General features: G+C 49.2%; 1 protein-coding gene across 1 annotated transcript in view; it reads right to left on the minus strand.

Moving 5' to 3' along the window:
- The window catches only part of MFSD13A (major facilitator superfamily domain containing 13A), a 16,171-nt gene extending 9,868 nt beyond the window's left edge, over positions 1 to 6,303 (minus strand). Inside the window, exon 1 of the mRNA XM_060100253.1 lies at positions 6,248 to 6,303. The gene's annotated coding sequence lies outside the window, so the exon portion shown is untranslated. The remainder of the gene's footprint in view (positions 1 to 6,247) is intronic.
- Positions 6,304 to 13,620: the final 7,317 nt, after the last annotated feature.

Here is a 13,620-nt window from a genome sequence, read left to right on the forward strand (position 1 = left end):
AGGCAAGGAAGGATTCTTTCCTAGAGCCTCTCTCCAGAGGGCACATGACCCTGCTGATGCCTTGATGTTGGATTTCTACCCTACAGGAACTGTGAGGTTGCCTTAAGCCACTCAGTTTGTGGCAATTTTTTACGGCAGCCCTAAAACTTATACACCTCCTCAGAGGCTTTCTCTTTGAGTCCTCGTGACCCAAGCCTACCCATGGGCGTCATTTACATTTCTGCATGCTTGCACGCACACATGCAGAACAGAAACTTCTGTTTCCCCATCAGAGTCAGGCCCTGGAGAACTGACTTCAGCCCCAGTCCAAATGTGGTAACCCCCCAGGCCCTGATCTTGCCCCATGAGCAACCATGGTTCCCCTTCCCTGCCCAGCCTTCAGGGGCCTCTGTAGTCTGGCCACTTCCTGCCAGTCCAGCCCAGACTTCCATGGATCTTCAAGCCACCGTCTCCTCTGGCCAGGCCTTTGTTCTTGTTTTTTTCCTTTTTAATAAATTTATTTATTTATTTATCCATTTTTGGCTGCATTGGGTCTTCGTTGCTGCGCACAGGTTTTCTCTGGTTGTGGCGAGCGGGGGCTACGCTTCATTGTGGTGTGTGGGCTTCTCATTGTGGTGGCTTCTCTTGTTGCAGAGCACGGGCTCTAGGCATGCGGGCTTCAGTAGTTGTGGCATAAGGGCTCAGTAGTTGTGGCTTGTGGGCTCTAGAGCGCAGGCTCAGTAGTTGTGGCACACGGGCTTAGTTGCTTCGCGGCATGTGGGATCTTCCCAGACCAGGGCTCGAACCCATCTCCCTTGCACTGGCAGGCAGATTCTTAACCACTGCGCCACCAGGGAAGTCCCCAGGCCTTTGTTCTTGATGGTGCCTCCTACCAGAAGCACCCTCTCCATGTCTTCATCTCCATCTCACCCATCCCTCAGGAGCCAGCACCATGTCGAGGAGACCTGCTCCAACTCCTCGGCCCTCACTGGTGCCTCCTGCCCCTGCACAGCACTCTCCCACCTGCCCGCACTCCAGCCTGACTGTGGGGTTCTCCAGCGCAGGGCCTGTGTCTTCGCCCTCTCTCTCCCTCTCTGGACTCAGCCACTCTTGCTATAGGAGTGACTGGTAAGAAAGAGGCTCTGCAGGGAGAATAAGGACAGTATCTCATGGGGGTCTCTCTCAGGATCAATGGAAGCTGAGTGGCAATTCACTCAAGAGATCGGTATGCAGCCCCCCATCCCCTGTGCCAACCTTGTGCCAGCCCATGCCTAGTGGTGGAGCAATGAGAGAAGGAGGAGTGGCCAAAACTACCTGAAAGCAGCCGCTAAGTCTGTGAGAATCTCTCCCAGGCCATAATGATCCCACCTTGTCCCAGAGCCGGAGGATATCCAGGTGGCCTCTCCCTGGGGGCTTTGAGCCCCTGAAGAAACATTTGGTGAGAAATACTTTTTTTTTTCACAGCTTTATTGAGGTACAACTGACATATAATAATCTGCATATAGGGGAGTCCCCTGGTGGCCTAGTGGTTAGGATTCTGGGCTCTCACTGCCATGGCCTGGGTTCAATCCCTGGTTGGGGAACTGAGATCCTGCAAGCTGCAAAGCGTGGCCAAAAGAAAAAAAGAGAAAAAAAGACCCCCCCTGCCCCCAAATAATAATAATCTGCACATATCCAAAGTATACAGTCTGATCAGTTTTGGCATAGGTATGCCTGTGAAACTGTCACCACAATTGAGATCAGGAACATATCCATCACCCTGAAAGTTTCCTTGGCAATTTCCAAGTAACATAGTGGAAAGAAGACACAACTGGAGGTCTCCAAAGTCCCAACTCCACCATTTCCTACCCGTGTGACCTGACGCAATTTGCTAAACCTCTCCGTGCCTGTTTCCCGATCTGCACGATGGGGCCAACCTTCCCAAGGCTAGGGTTAGCAGTCCATGAGAAAATATTCCAACGCAATGAGCACAGGAAGTGCAGCGAGCACCCAAACTTCAGAGATTACTACTATCGAGCCTCCCAGACCCTCCATACCCACCACACAAGGATAGGGTGGGCTAATCTAAAGGTGCTTTGGGGCTGTAAAGCACCATGTACACCTCTGCTGCTATCCTTAACCCAGGTCACCTCCTCTGATTCCCCAGGGCCTTTCAGAACTCCCCTCCCTCACCTTGAAAGCCTTTGTCCAAAGGGAGTGAAACCTCCTGGCACCCCTACCCAGATGTCCAGTGGCCTGCCCTGGTTACTAGAGAAGGTGGACCCTACAGGCCAGGTCCCCAGCCTCCAGCAGCTGGTTCCCTGCACCCACGCTGGGGCAACAGTAGAAGAAAACCTCAAAGTGAGGTGAGATGGAAAAAGTATGACTTTTGCCATCAGAAAGGCCTGGGTTTACATCTCAACTGAACTTTCTACCAACTGTAACTGCAGGCAAGGTCTGAGCTTGTCTGAACCTTGGTTTCCTCACCTGTAAAATGGGAGTAACAGTGCCTATCTTTATAGGAATGCAGGGAGGATTAAACTATGTCTAGGAAGCCCGGAGCACCGACAGAAAAGTGCTCAGAAACTGGCATTTTCTTGGGCTCACTTATAACAGATCAGGGTACGAGCAGGGGAATATGCTGGTAATCAGGCCCCTTCCTGTGGTAGGGGAGTTTGAGAGAAAAATCAAGGCACAAGGGGGAAAGTCAGAAGAGGACGGCCTGCAAGGAGCACGGGCCCAGATGATGTTCAGGAGTACCAGAGACAGACCACTACCATGGACCAGATCTAGAGGCAAAGCAACCTGTCCAGGTAAGCCTCTGCCTGGGAAAGAATATGCAGGCTCACTCCAGATTCCACTCCTCCATCAGGAACCGCTTCCTCTAATAGCCCTCCCCACCCCCACTCCACCCCCACTCCACCCCCACAGAGAACAACAGCCCTGCCTCTCGGGGGAGGAAGGCTTGGGGCCCACACCAGCCTAGCTGCATAACCTGGCTGAGATACCCTGTAACCTGCAACCAACTCCACCCTCACCTTGGCACCTAGCAGGAGAGCCTGCTGGTGGCCCCAGAGCCCATCCCCCATACCCCCCGCTGGTATGGTCCCAGTTGTGTGGCCTTGAGCCAGCCACTCCCTCTCCCTGGGCCTCAGTCTCCTCATCTATAAAGTGGGGATGACAACGCCAACCTCTTAGATTGCTGTAGGGCTGAAATGCAAAAGATATATAAAGCACCAAGCCTAGTGCCTGGCACTTAGAAGACCCTCAACAAAATATAGCTATAGTAACAAGAGTTGTAAGGATTCATGATGATAGGTGTAAAAACCAGGCATATCGGGCTTCCCTGGTGGCACAGTGGTTAAGAATCCGCCTGCCAACGCAGGAGACACGGGTTCGAGCCCTGGTCCGGGAAGATCCCACATGCCGCAGAACAACTAAGCCTGTGGGCCACAACTGAGCCTGCGCTCTAGAGCCCGTGCTCCACAAGAAGAGAAGCCACCGCAATAAGAAGCCCACGCACCGCAACGAAGAGTAGCCCCGGCTCACCGCAACTAGAGAAAGCCCACGCGCAGCAACGAAGACCCAACACAGCTAAAAATAAATAAATTTTTTTAATGTAGCTATTCTTCTTCTTTTTCATGTCTCTGAAGTTTGGCTTTATGATCTTTAAAGAGTTGCAGTCAGTGTCCCCTTCTGCCAAATCCATGACTGAAGTTGTCTTTTCAGCACTCAACATTGATGCTTCTCACTGCTTCTCACTGCTTGTATATCCTGCCATCCATCAAATTCTTTTTTAAATGCCACCTCCAACCATTGTTCATGTTGTTCCTTCCACCTAAAACACCCTAGATGTAACTACATACCATTTCTCAGACATATAGGATATGCCTGTTTTTTTGTTTTTTTTGTTTTTTTTTTGCGGTATGCGGGCCTCTCACTGTTGTGGCCTCCCCCGTTGCGGAGCACAGGCTCCGGACGCGCAGGCTCCGGACGCGCAGGCTCAGCGGCCATGGCTCACGGGCCCAGCCACTCCGCGGCACGTGGGATCCTCCCGGACCGGGCACGAACACGTATCCCCTACACCGGCAGGGGGACTCTCATCCACTGCGCCACCAGGGAAGCCCGATATGCCTGGTTTTTACACTTATCATCATGAATCCTTACAACTCTTGTTACTATTTCCATCCTCATCTTGTAAGTGAAGAAACCAAGGCTCTGAAGGTTAAATAGCTGGCCCCAAATCACAGAGCTATTAAGTGCTAGAGCCAAAATTCAAAACAGGTGCTTCTGACTAAAAAAAAAAAAACAAACCTTAGCATTTCTCACATCACTAGGCCCGCACCGCCACCACAATTGTATCAAATCCTGCTGATTCAAGCAAGGCCCAGTTCAGGGGCACATACCTTCCCAAGGACACCAAGTCAGGTGTTCTCTCCCCTTTTCAGGTCCCTTGGCTCTGTATCAGGATCCAAATGTCTCCCTAACCCTCCTCCAGCCCCCAAGCTCCTTAAAGGCAGGGCCAGGTCAGACCTGCCCCTGATCTGGACTCCCAGCTTCCACCAGGCTCCTTCCCACACAGTAAGTGCTCAATTAATACCTGCTGGGTCAATTTGCCCCCAAAAGGCCAATACGGACATCCCCAGCCCAACGGGAGAGCAGCAGCCATAGGAGGAGTGTCCTCCCCAGATCCCACTGTGCCCCTCAGCTCTGCATTCTGCTTGGCTGTGGGAGTCAAAAAGAGGCAACCTGGGGAACCCTGATGTGAAACATGGACAGCAAGGCAACAGGTGAGGCACGAACGAGGAACTGTGATAATAACAAAATGTAACACTTATTAAGCTTTCATCTGTGTGCTAAGGAAAATTGATACAATATGGGAAGAGAGCTCAGAGCAAAGCGACACCAGATCAGGAAGGGCTTTGGAAACTACACACAAGACCCTATCCTGAGGACAATAGGATGGGGGGCACTGGGAGTGGCCAAGTGACAGAATCAGATGTTTAGAAGGAGCCCCCGGCATCATGTAAAAACACTCCCCTCCTCACCCCATCAGGCTTCTGGGAGATAAAGAACCAGAAAATGATAGAAACAGTAGCAGCTCCCTGATTTCTGAACCAGCCTGTGGTGAGTAGGGGGCTGATGAATTTGGTAGAGGAAACCAAGAATGACAGACTGGGCCCCTGGTGTGAGGGGCTTCAGAAAGAGGGTGGGTGTTAGCTTCTGATTCCCTTCAGAAGGACTAGAGACTGTATGAGAAGCTATTAGTATGGAGGGAAAAAATCTACTAATAAGCATAATTTGGAGTTGGGAGCCCTGGGTCAAGTTTGAACCTTATCACTAGCTCTCTGAGTTTATTCCTACATCTGCAAAGCGGGAGAAAATTCCATTCCCTGCCTGTCCCAGGGGTATCAAATGAATTTCAAAGGTATTATACCCTACGCAAGTATTAGGTGTGTCCTTTTTTCAACAAGCAGGTGACCTCTGAATTGTCTTCTGTGTTTCCTGTTTCACACCCCCTTTATCTCCCTGCTCAGTCTCCCCACAGCAGGACCAGCCCTGGCAGGGCTGTTGGGGACGCCCACCCTGGAGGGGTGCCCACTTTCCATGCAGTGACTGATGGGCCCATCCTCCTCCTCAGGCTGGAAATGAACTTCACCCTACTGGGGGAGGGACCTTCTCCCTTTCCCTCCCTGCTCCGCAGGTTACTACAGCAGCACTGGAGGATCAGCAACTTCACCCCAGGACCACGCAGCCCTCGCAAGCCACAGAGGAGTGTGGGAACAACCCAGGAGTTCCTTACTCAATAGCTGGCGCTGAACCATGTGGTGGTTCTCCAGCCTGTCTGCACATTAAAATCACCTGAGGAGCTGCTCAATAACTCCAAAGTCCAAGCCTCACCCCTGACCAATTAAATCGTAATTTCTAAGGATGGGGCCCAGCATCGGTGTTCCTTTAAAGCTCCCCAATTGGTTCTACAACGCCACCAGGGTTAAAAGCCATTATGTTAATGAAATGGATCCCGGCCTGATGCATCATGCGACCCCAGGGAGTCCCTCTGCAAGAATTCCATTCACACCCCTTGAGCCCAAGCTTCTCCCACGCTGCCCCGAGGCACTCTCTCAACCCACAACCAGATCACTTCAGGGACTCCCGCAAACAGCCCCCAGGACTCCCAGAGCAGACAGCATTCCTGTACCCTTCGGGTGTGTCCTTTGGGACCGACTGCCCCCCCCCCCAGTCCGGCCCGCTCCTGCCCCCGAGCCCAGGCCGCGGGCCAGCCCCTCACCGAAATTGTGGCAGGCGAAGCCTAATCCCGCGGCTGCCCGGAGCCAGGTGCCAGCCAGTGCGCCTGCGCGCAGGCCTCCAGCAGCTTCTCCAGCCTCTTCTTCCGCTCCTGCCTAGCGATTGGCTCCGCGTGGCTCCGGGACCGCTGCTTCGGCAGGTGCTCTCGCCCGAGGATGCCGCCGCCATATTTGTTACGGGCGCTTGCCCTTAGGGAACAAAAAGAGGACGTGGACGCCAGCAAAAAACGGGCAGGCTGTCTGTATTCCTGGCCGGTTCACCCCCTCCCTCTCACTTCCACGAAGGCTTAATGTCATTTCAGTTCAAATCAACAAGGTTTTTTTGAGAGCTTCCCATCCTTTGCCCCGTCCTTCTTTTTTTTTTGCCTGTCGTGCGGCCGGTGGGATCTTAATTAACCCACCAGGGATCGAATCTTCACCCACTGCAGTGGAAGCCAGGAGTCTTAACCACTAGACATCCGGGGAAGTCTCCCACTCCTACTGTTAATTCGGAAAATGAAGAGAGCTCAGCACCTTCCTTCAAGCCTTGTGGTGTGACTGGATGCACAGCTGAGACAGATAAGAAGATGACAGTGGCACGACCTGGAACTCCCTGATGCTGGATTGTGAGCTCCTCAAGAGTGGACAGGCCCAGCTTGAGCTGTGGGCACCAGCGTTCAGGCCACAGGCACCAGGCCCTGAGAGAGCAACCAAGCAGCCCAACCTCTTCTTCTTATTTTTTTCTTGTTTCTTTTCTTTTTTTTTTTTTGGTTGCACCAGGTGTTAGTTGCGGCACGTGGGCTCCTTAGTTGTGGCACGCGAGCTCTTAGTGGCGACATGCATGTGGGATCTAGTTCCCTGACCAGGGATCAAACCCAGGCCCCCTGCCTTGGGAGCTCAGAGTCTTATCCACTGTGCCACCAGGGAAGTCCCAACCTCCTCATATTAATAGTAATAGTAAAAAAAAAAAAAAAAAAAAAAAAAAAAAAAAAAGTAATAGTAAAATATAAGGCTAGGGCCTCCCTGGTGGCGCAAGTGGTTGAGAGTCCGCCTGCCGCTGCAGGGGATACGGGTTCGTGCCCCGGTCTGGGAGGATCCCATATGCCGCGGAGCGGCTGGGCCCGTGAGCCATGGCCGCTGAGCCTGCGCGTCCGGAGCCTGCGCGTCCGGAGCCTGTGCTCCGCAACGGGGGAGGCCACAACAGTGAGAGGCCCGCATACCGCAAAAAAAAAAAAAAAAAAAAAATATAAGGCTACGGAGCTCTTACAATGTGCCCTGTGCTGTGTTAAGCACTCTACGTGCATTATCTTGTTGAGTCCTCACATAGTCATCCCTGGGAGGTAGGTGCTATTATCCCCATTTCACAGATGAGGAAACTGAGGCTGGGAGAGATTCAATGACTTTCACACAGCAAGCAAGAGGCCCAGACAAGTTGGAACCCAGACCTTCTGACTCTCAGAACAGGAGTCTTTCCTCTTCCTACCCCTGCCCAGACCCTGAAAGTCAAGTTTTGTTTTGCTCAGTCTAGTCTGGTGAGGATGTCCCATGTCTTCTCCCAACAGGCCTGTAAGCCTACTTAGATTTCTAGGCAATCAGACAGCACAGACTCCAGACTTGCTGTTTCCCTACGCTGGGATATGGGGCCATGAGAGTGGCTTTTGGCTTCTGGGGTACCTGGGACTCTGTTCCCTAGCTCCACCACTTCTTTTTTGGGGACGCTCTTTTTGTGAGCCTCTGTTTTACTCCTTAGAGGGATTTTGTGGGCATTAAAAGAGAAATAGGAGTGTAAGAGTTTTGTTGTCAACCGGAATATCATCCTCTGCCTCTTTCTTGACAACCTGGCAAGGGCCCACCCAGAGCAAACAGTCCAACACAAGAGCCCAGGTGTCCAGGAGCTAGAGTCTGTTCAACCAGTTCCTGGGGAGCCCCAGAGGCCCCATGAACCTTGCCCCCAGCGTTCATTTCCCACCAGTCTGTCTCACTTTCCTCCTCCCCAGTCCTGCCTTTTCAGACCCTCTTCTTACCTCCTAGGTCTCCCCTTGGCCACACACACATCACCTCTTTTCTAGACTTCAAGCAATTGATGAAACCCCTCATGCTCCAGAAAGCCCTCATGACTAGAAGGAAGATTACCATTTCTCCCCCATCCTTACCACTTACCCCCATCTATGCTTTACTGGCTGTGAGAATAGAGGGCAGGAAGGGCAGGAAACTGGCATTCAGCATAGAGTCTGGTACACTAGGGCCTCCATACATTGACTAAAGGAGTCCCTCTGCCGTTCCATCTCTGGCCAGCATGTGCCTTTATTTCAAAGCAACACTGAGGCTTTACTTAGCCCTCCCTGGGTATCCCGTGGGGGAACAGGAGAATGAGGAGAGCTGCCAAGGGGCTGGAACTGGATGTGGCCTTATAGGAAAGACTTTGGCTCCTGTGTTGCACTGAATACCCCACTCTGAGTTCCCTCAGCCCTCTGATTTTATAGACAATGTAACCAGTTGCCCTTTTTTGTCAGCACCAGGGCTGGGCCTTGTGATTATCTCTGATTTCCCTTCCCAGTTGTCAAGCACAGAGATAACTGGGAGGGGACATGGGGTGCAAATGAAGATCATATCGCCTGCCTTCTTGAGTCATACCAGAGTCTCTGGATCGTGGGAGAGAGACATACAAAAACTCTCCCTGAAGTTCTCTCCTCCCTTGGCTTCTGACCTCTGTGATCTAGGTTCCACCATGCTCTCCTCCTACCTAAGAACTCCTCCTCGGGCCCCTTCACCAGGGTACTTTTTCCCAGGGCTTTCTTAGTTGCAGAGAGGGTCCCCCAAATTTCCATTTTCAGAACTCTGCACACATTCACTTAAACTTGTCAGGCCATACACTATATGGGGTAAAAGGGACTTCAAAAACAAGATTGCCTGTTGGTGGGAATATAAATTGGTGCAGCCACTATGGAAAGCAGTATGGAGGTTTCTCAAAAAAACTAAAAATAGAACTACCGGACGTCCCTGGTGGAGCAGTGGTTAAGAATCTGCTTGCTAATGCAGGTGACACGGGTTCGATCCCTGATCCGGGAAGATCCCACATGCCGCAGAGCAACTAAGCCCATGCACCACACCTACTAAGTCTGTGCTCTAGAGCCCGCGAGCCAGAACTACTGAGCCCACGCGCCACAACTACTGAAGTCCGTGCACCCTAGAGCCTGCATGCCACAACCACTGAGCCTGCATGCTGCAACTACTGAAGCCCATGTGCCTAGAGCCTGTGCTCCACAACAAGAGAAGCCACCACAGTGAGAAGCCAGCACACTGCATGAAGACCCAACACAGCCAAAAATAAATTAATTAATTAAAAATAGAACTAGCATATGACCCAGCAATTCCACTCCTGGGTATTTATCTGGAAAAAAAAATGAAAACACTGTTTGAAAAGATACATGCACCCCCTTGTTCATAGCAGCATTATTTACAATTGCCAAGATATGGAAGCAACCTGTGTCCATCAAAAGATGAATGGATAAAGAACAAGTGAGCCTAGGGATTTCCCTGGCAGTCCAGTGGCTAAGACTCCATGCTCCCAATGCAGGGGGCACAGGTTCGATCCCTGGTCAGGGAACTAGATCCTGCACACTGCAACTAAAAGATCCCGCATGCCTCAACTAAAAGATCCCACACACCACAACGAAGATCCTGAGTGGCACAACTAAGACCCAGCACAGCCAAATAAATAAATATTTTTTAAAAAGAACATGTGAGCATATATATATATATGTGTGTATATATATATACACATATATATATATGCACACATACACAATAGAATACTACTCAGCCATAAAAAAGAATGAAATTTTCCCATTTGCAGCAACATGGATGGACTTGGAAGGTATTATGCTAAGTGAAATAAGTCCGACAGAGAAAGACAAATACTGTATGATTTCATTTCTACGTGGAATCTAAAAAATAAAACAAACTAGTGCATATGAGAAAAAAGAAACAGGACTTCCTTGGTGGTGCAGTGGTTAAGAATCTGCCTGCCAATGCAGGGGACACGGGTTTGAGCCCTGGCCCAGGAATATCCCAAATGCTATGGAGCAGCTAAGCCCATGCTCCACAACTACTGAGCCTGCGCTCTAGAGCCCGTGCTCTGCAATGAGAAGCCACGGCAATGAGAAGCCCGTGCACCGCAACGAAGGGTAGCCCCCACTCTCTGCAACTAGAGAAAGCCCGCGCTCAGCAATGAAGACCCAACACAGCCAAAAATAAATAAATAAATAAATAAATAAAATAAATAAATAAATATTTTTTTAAAGTAGTTTAAAAAAAAAAAGAAACAGACTCAGATATGGAGAACAAATTAGTGGTTACCAGTTGGGAGAGGGAACGAGGGAGAGGCAAGATAGGGGTAGGGTATTAAGAGGTACAAACTACTATGTATAAAATAATAAGTTAACAGGATATATAGTATAACAGGGAACATAGTCAATATTTCATAATAACTATAAATGGAATAGAACCTTTAAAAATTGTGAATCACTAAGTTGTACACCTGAAATTTATATAACATTGTACATGAACTATACCTCAATTGCCCTCAAAAGGCATAGGTGGAACGCAACAGATTGGCAGCCATGATGACACAGTGTAATATGGGCCAGGGTAGCAGCTGTTCTGGTAACTTCACCTATTACCTTTCCTTCATGACTACCCCACCTCCCATCTCCAGCCTGAATATAAAACTGCTGCTGGGGCCTCCCTGGTGGCGCAAGTGGTTGAGAGTCCGCCTGCCGATGCAGGGGATACGGGTTCGTGCCCCGGTCTGGGAGGATCCCATATGCCGCGGAGCGGCTGGGCCCGTGAGCCATGGCCGCTGAGCCTGCGCGTCCGGAGCCTGCGCGTCCGGAGCCTGTGCTCCGCAACGGGGGAGGCCACAACAGTGAGAGGCCCGCATACCGCAAAAAAAAAAAACAAAAAAAAAAAAAAAAAAAAAAAACTGCTGCTGGATAGCTTCCCAAACGTCCCACCTGAACCCAGCACTCCCTCAACTTCCGATCACCCCAATTGTTTCTTATTTCCAGGATTGTCTTGACTACCCACCCAGCTGACCAAGCTAAAAACATGTGCATCCACCTTTACCCTCCCCTCTCCATCCAGGCAGTTATATGGAATCAAGTCCAGATGAATCTACTCCCATGTCTCTTTTCCATTCCCTGATCTTGTTTTGGTTGTCAGTTTTCCTAAACTAGGATGTGAACCTCCTCCAAGACTGGCTTCCAGACTCTCTCCATCCTCTACTTTGCCCACAAAAGAGCCTCTGATCGTGGGGGTCACTGATCAGAAACTACTCAGGTTGCTGAATTTTGAAATTTTTCATAATAAAATTCTGGGGGAAAAACAGTCAGGGTGTATTGTTGATGCAAGCAACAGAAGACTTCACTCTATAGTATAATAACCTAAACATTTAATCTTCTAAAGACTAACATGATGGTGCTTTGAAATAATTTTTTAAATGCCCATTTCATTATGTCTTTTGTGGTTAAATTTATATGAAGTAATGCAAGAGGGAAGAGATATGGGGACATATGTATATGTATAACTGATTCACTTTGTTATAAAGCAGAAACTAACACACCATTGTAAAGCAATTATACTCCAATAAAGATGTTTTAAAAAATTTATAAAGTAAACACAACCTGCTATCTGTATAAAAAGAGTCCACTCAAACTAGATTAAGTAGGAAAGGAATTTATGGGGAAAGGGAAATTGGATAAAGGTGATCAAAAGATACAAACTTCCAGTTATAAGATAAATAAATACTAGGGATGTAATGTATAACATGATGAGCAAAGTTAACACTGCTGTATGGTATAGCTGAAAGCTGTTAAGAGAATACACCCTAAGAGTTCTCATCACAAGGAAAAACTTTTTTCTCTTTTTTTTTGTATCTATATGAGATGATGGATGTTAACCAAACCTATTGTGGTAATCATTTCACAGTATATGTAAGTCAAATCATCATGCTGTGCACCTTAAACTTATACAGTGCTGTATGTCAACTATATTTCAATAAAACCAGAGGGGGGAAAAAGGGGATTTATTGGCTCACGTAACTTCAAAGTCCAGGATTCAAACGCTATCATCAGGACCCAGTTTCTCTGTCTGAGCTTTGGCTCCACTTCTTCTGCAGCTCTATGCTCAGAGAGATCTTCACCTCTGGACCCAGAACGGCATTCTTTCAGATCTCTGTCCAGGGCACAGAGCACTTCACTCTATGCAATTAGAGAACAAAACCCTGGGCTTGGCTCCCATTGGCCCAAATTGAGTCACATGGCTACCCTAAACCAATCACTATGGCCAGAAGGATAACAGTGATGATTGGTTTAGCCCTAAATCACCCAGGTAATTTAAGGATGAGCTAGAGCCAACTCCCCCAGAACCACTTTCCTGAGAGTAGATAAGGTGTGGGACCCAAAAAATCTGGGAGCTGTTACTGGAATCAGGGTGAATGAATGCTGAGAAACTCACAGCTTGGTCCTTATTTTTCTCATTTTTCCTGAAGACTGCCTCCCCAGTCTCCTTCAGCAAGCATGTCAGAACCAATATTAAAACACAGGCTTCTCACTGTCCCAGGCTCCAACTTGAGCTTGGTCTCACACTCTCCTCATCTCCCACCCAGGTATGAGCAGATCCCCATGGGGGAGAAACTGGCCAGTCACACAGGGTTCATCACTGAGCTCCAGGCTGGGGTGAGGTCTATAATAGGTAGTTTTGAACATTCCTCAAGTGCTGGGATTTGGAAGGGGGGCAAAGTTATAAATGGAAGTGGGGAGGTATATTAATTTCCTACTAACGCTCTAACAAATAACCACAAACTTAGTGGCTTAATACAAATCTATTACAGTTTTGGAGGCTGGGATTCTGTCCCATAAACTAAAGTCAAGGTGTTGGCAGGACTGCATTCCTTTCTGGAGAGTCTAGGGAAGAACCCATTTCCTTGCCTTTTCCAGCTTAGAGGCTGCCTACATTCCTTGGCTCATGACCCCTTTCATCTTCAAAAGCATCAAGAGCTGGTTGACTCTTAGTTTCACATACTATGACTCTTCAGCCTCTCTCTCCCACATTTGACTCCTGTGATTACACTGGGCCCACCCAGATAATCCAGGATAATCTATTTTAAGGACTGCTAATTAACAATCTTAATACCATATGCAACCTTAATTCCCCCTTGCCATGTAATATAACATACTAACAAGTCTCCAGGGATCAAGCCATGGACATCTTGGGGGTGGGAGGCCTCCCCCAACAAAGGTCACTATGTCCTGGGACCAGTTCTTAAGTGGACAGAGGGAGAGGCTCCCTTCTTGGAGCTGTTGGGTAGGGCGTGTTA

The sequence above is a fragment of the Mesoplodon densirostris genome, chromosome 1 (assembly GCF_025265405.1).
Source record: "Mesoplodon densirostris isolate mMesDen1 chromosome 1, mMesDen1 primary haplotype, whole genome shotgun sequence".
NCBI lineage: Eukaryota > Metazoa > Chordata > Mammalia > Artiodactyla > Ziphiidae > Mesoplodon > Mesoplodon densirostris.